This window comes from Sinohyriopsis cumingii, chromosome 7, assembly GCF_028554795.1.
Source record: "Sinohyriopsis cumingii isolate HCF-2022 chromosome 7, ASM2855479v2, whole genome shotgun sequence".
Lineage (NCBI taxonomy): Eukaryota > Metazoa > Mollusca > Bivalvia > Unionida > Unionidae > Sinohyriopsis > Sinohyriopsis cumingii.
In genome coordinates, this window is record NC_142967.1 from 51,862,721 (window position 1) to 51,868,720 (window position 6,000).

The window sequence follows — 6,000 nt, forward strand, 5'->3', positions numbered from 1 at the left end:
TTTTTACTTATTTCCTTAATAAAATCAAACATTCCTCCACCAGAATTATCTGGGGGGTAAAATCTAACAGTTCAATCACGTGGAAATATTGTTACTGCGCTGGTCAATGCGTGCGCATTATGGTCAATAATATTTTTTGGAGCTCCTTTCGATTTATATTTTGATTCGTATAATATTTCTCCCGTTATCGTTGATACTTTTATTGGAAATTTTAATATTTTTCCTAATTCAGCAACATCTTTTATTGTAGCACCGGTATCCTTAACTGAATCAGCCCACCAGTTTATTTTTTCACGTCTTAAATCAGTTAATCCGTTTCCACGCATCGCGTTTGTAAAGTGTTCTATTACTCGTTCGGCTACACAATTTAACCCTGAAAACTTCATTGGTGCCAGTTTATCAACGTTGGTTTTTTTTATTTATCTCACAGATTCCATAAATAACTGCTGTTACAGGGTACGCTCGCTCATAATACGGTTTGTCAATACTAGTCAATAGACCTGGTCTGGAATTTTTACTTAATATGGCAATTTTATTATTACCAAGGACAGGATCATATTTATCACGGATAATCCAACTACCTGTTTCTGTTAGTACAATAAATTTTACTCTGAAGAAATATTTTTGATTGCCCTCGTACTCAGCGATGTAGTTAATCATAGTTGCCGCTCTTTTGTCATTCATTGTAGCGTCCTTGACAGCATTGCGAATAATCTTGAACGTTGACCATAAATGAGATGCACCATCCGTGTAAAATTCTTTCTTGGCGTCATGAATTTTGGAGATCAAACTTTAATTTTTCAGATCAACCTGATCTCGTACTGGTAAGTCAGGAGATAATCTGTCGAGATTAAATGTATATTTAGAAGGCCTAGTTTGGGATAATCTCTCAAACTCATTCATATAATTAAAACAAATATTTAAATAAAAATATTATATATATCTGATGAATCATTGTACTTGGCTCATGATCGGCTCAGTAAATCGCTGCAACAAATCCTGTAGAGGTGAATTTTGTTGGATGCACTTACTTGCGAGGAAGTCTAGGACCAATACCGTGTCTGCGATGTGGTATTGGAGTGCGAGGAAAAACAGAATTATGTGCAAATTGCTGTGCAAAACGGTTCAGAGATTTTAAGAGATATTATGACCCAAACAAAATAATAGTGAAAACGCTATAAAATCCGTGGAGGATTATATATCAAGATTTCAGACAAACGATGATTTAAACAAATAATATTATTATATAATGGAGCAAAATAAATTTGTCCCACATCCTGTCATAACAAACTATGAATCAAATATTGATGGTGTGATCAGAAATTGCAGGTTAAAAATACCAGTTGATCATGTCATTAATACTGGTTACCTAGCGTTCACATACGAAGGGAATAAGAAAAGCTATCTCTGTCATAGATTTGTGTATAAATGTCATAATGGGATGATCAAAGACGGTCTTGTAATCGATCATATTGATGGAGATCCTCAGAACAATAGTTTATCGAATCTGAGGGTTGTCACGCAAAGTCAGAATTGCAGACTTGGAAACACCGGTTATAATGATAATAATGCCAAAGCAGTCTTCTCTATAAATGTAGAGACGGGTGAAGAAATTATATTTCAATCGATGTATGCAGCTGGCAAATATTTTGATATTAACCGGCGTTTGGTAAAATACGTCGCAGAAAATATAACCAAAACTGCCTTTTCCAGGAAATATAAACAACGAATCATCTTCCAATATTGTTAACTATCATCACTACCTCGAATTAATTTTTTTAATTTATGTCACAGTATTTTCCCCCATACATTACTTATTTTTTGACCATACGAAAGAGAGATTACTTCTGTATTCGTAGATTTCTGATTTTTATGGTCGTAATTAGTCAGTTTAACCATTTACGTCGTAATTAATTGCTCGTAGAAGTATATTTGTGGTTTCTAAATATATAAACGTATTTCCTATCATACAGCATAGCGGAGTTATTTTTAGATCTGTTACGAGAAATCAAGGTAATTTTACAATCTGTTTGGAACCGCTGTTATTGATCCTCAAGGTAGTTGTATATAGGTAGAACACTCTGCATTTACAATCTGCTTAGGAACCGTTGTTATGGTACTAATCGATCTGTAGGTTTGTATTTGCAGTCTGTTACGAAAAACACGCTGTTATAGTACAGATATATTCAGAAACCGTTGTTATTCAGAAACCGCTGTTTTAATGTAGAAGCAGTTATTTAAATGTAGAAACCATTGTTATTCAGAAACCGTTGTTTTGATGAAAATATATGTACCGCAACTATATATTAATTTCTAAAACATATACTGTTAACTGATTCGATAGCTCAATCGGTATCGTATTGGACTGTGACGCTAGCGGTCCAAGATCGAATCCCCATGGCTGACAACTGTCGGTGGTGCGCATAATTGCAATTTTATAATAATTGGGGGGCACCGCCAAACACCCCCCCCCCCGCAAATCAGAACCCTCCAACCACATATCAACTGGTGGTTGATACATGTTTTGTATCACCCACGGGCTGATTATTGGGGGGTGTTCTGCTGAGCGTGTATGTTTGTACTGTCCTTCATTCATTGTATGTTTGTACTGTCCTTCATTCATTGATACCCATTTCCTTGTATATATCCATTTCATTGTATATACCCATTTTATTGTATATATTCATTTCCTTAATTAAGTTATATGTTTGTACCGTCCTTAATTAAGTTATATGTTTGTATCGTCCTGAGCTTGCTAAAACACTCAATTAGGGGCTCGTCATTCATTGTTTCTACTCATTTCATTGTATATATTCATTGTATATGTTGTGCCGTCCTTGAAACATCCCGCCGAACTCGCTAAAACACTCGATAGGGGTTCTATAGGGATAATTTTTTTATTTTAAATATTTATATATTATATAATGAACCATGAAAATATCAAAGACACTATTTCTGCTATTAAAAAACTAGAAGAAAACGGAATTAATATATCTGATGAACTAAATCCTGAAAAAATAATATCTGATTTTGGAACGTTAGAAGAACTTAAGAATGAAAATAAGTATGTTCTATCATCTCAATATAAGTTCATAAAGCAAATTCAGGCAGCTATGTTCCAGTCACTAGTTATGGTGAACGATGATCAAGTAAATGAATTTATTCCTCTTTCTGTTGCAGTAGAAAAGGTCAGATCGGGATTATCCAACGAGTACGAAACGAAAAAAACAATCAGTACCCGCATAAGATACTTAAGAAAAATTATGTCAGCAGGTAACGACCAAAGCAACCCTGTCCGAAATATTTTATTTCTGATATATAAAATCTGATTAATTGGCATAATTTTAAATACCAAATTACAAATCTGATTGATTAAGTACCAAATTACAAATCTGATTGATTAAGTACCAAATTACAAATCTGATTGATTTGTATAATTTTAAGTACCAACCACCCCATCAGAATTAATAAACTGATTGATTTGTATAATTTTAAGTACCAACCACCCCATCAGAATTAATAAACTGATTGATTTGTATAATTTTAAGTACCAATTACCCCATCAGAATTACTAAACTGATTGATTTGTATAATTTTAAGTACCAATTACCCCATCAGAATTAATAAACTGATTGATTTGTATAAAAAAATAAAATATTTCAGAATAATAATAAAATATTTTTTGTAGTATTTTTTGGAAAACTGATTGATTTGTATAATTTTAAGTACCAACCACCCCATCAGAATTACAAACCTGATTGATCTGTATAATTTTAAGTACCAATCACCCCATCAGAATTAGCAAACTGATTGATTTACACAAATTTGAGTACCAATTACCCCATCAGAATTAATAAACTGATTGATTTACATAAACAAATAAAATATTTCAGAATAATGATAAAATATTTCTTTGTAGTATTTTTTGGAAAACTGATTGATTTGTATAATTTTAAGTATCAATCACCCCATCAGAATTAATAAATTGATTGATTTACTCAAATTTGAGTGCCAATCACCCCATCAGAATCAATAAATTGATTGATCTGCATAAAAAAATAAATTGTTTCAGAATAATAATAAAATATTTCAGAATAATAATAAAATATTTTTTGTAGTATTTTTTGGAAAACTGATTCATTTGTATAATTTTAAGTACCAATCATCCCATCAGAATTAATAAATTGATTGATTTGCATATTTCTGAGTACCAATCACCCCATCAGAATTAATAAATTGATTGATTTGCATAATTTTGAGTACCAATCATCCCATCATAATTAATAAATTGATTGATTTACATAATTTTGAGTACCAATCATCCCATCAGAATTAATAAATTGATTGATTTACATGAATTTGAGTAAAAACATATTTCAGAAATATTTTTTGTAGCATTTTTTGCAAAGCTCTGATTAATTTGAGTACCAAACTACAAATCAGAGACACAAACTGGTCGAATTCATAATAATAAAATATTTTAAAATGATAATAAAATATTTCTTATCTGAATAAATTATTTCAGATTACAATAATTATTTACAAAACTGATTAATTTACACGAATTCGAGTACCAATCATCCCATCAGAATTAATAAATTGATTGATTTACATGAATTTGAGTACCAATCACCCCATCAGAATTACAAAACTGATTGATTTGTATAATTTTGAGTATCAATAATAAAAAATATTTTTATTTATTTACTTAGAAATATTTTTTTAAGTTGATCGAGTTTAATACAGGAGTGTGCATAATTTAGAATCTGATCTCTGTTACAAATGATCTCGATAATATGTTCTCGACGGAGCTCATCTAACTGTTCTTGTGTTAATAAGAAATCCTCGTTTCCGTATTCATCAATAACTAAATTAACGTTAAATTGCTCCATGTTTGGAGGTTGTGAAAACGCTGTTCTGATGGCGTTTTCAAGTACTTCTTTGTCATGTATACAAACCATCACGTGCTGGTACATTATATAATATTTACTGGATTAATTAAGATTTCACATACAGATTTATTACAAGCTCTTCTCCACGTAGGTCAATTAAGCGATTAAGGTGGTCTGTGAGCTTAAAATTTATTCGTATTAACATATTATTGTGACACCGCAGATACACAGGATTAGTTGGTTCTTGCACGATTAAACTTCCAGGGGATACCTGTGGTGTGAATGTATATAAAATATATCCCTGCTGAGCCTGATTTGATCTTCCGAGATCTATTTGATAGCTACCATCGACTACGTCACAAACCAGATTGACCACGATCGTGCTGGTTATATTAACGATTCCGGGAGATACGTGTCTACCGCCGCCGTATGGATCATTATTATGTCTGAGAACAGTTGGAGGTGGGGCTATTTTTCTCCACACAGCTAGTATTTTAGGAAAATTTTCCGTGATAAGATCCTTGAGTGTTTTTCTTAATTCGTCTGTGGAAAATCCTGGTAGTGTAAAATTTAATAATTCTGCTTCAGTTATTTTATAATGATCAATATACGCTTGTTTGATACTATTTTTTTCTCTTATATCTATATAATCATTAGCATTTATTACCTCAGTAATGGTCTGATTAAAATATTTAAGATCTACTGCAATTTGATTTAAATGTTGTATCGTTACAATGATCTGATGTTTTAGATCGATATTGGGATACTCCAGGATATAGTTTTTAATTGAATGTGCTAATGTCGTTAATGTAGTTGTGTGTTCAATTCTAATTTCGTTAGACCTTGATATGAAATTTCTTTCATAAACGAAATTAGTTGAAGTTTTTGTATCAAAATCAATGGTAGAAAACAGTACCATAGGATATCTTTTACCATCTTTCAAAATGTAATAATTATCCTTGTCGGTCCATGGATACAAATTTCGGTATTTTGGAGTTGTTATAAACTTGGCATCGTCCGTGAGAAATTCAATTAATTTTGGTTCTGGTGGTCCTTCATACACTGGGGGAACATCCAGCCAACCTAGTACAGATCTTATCGTGGACTG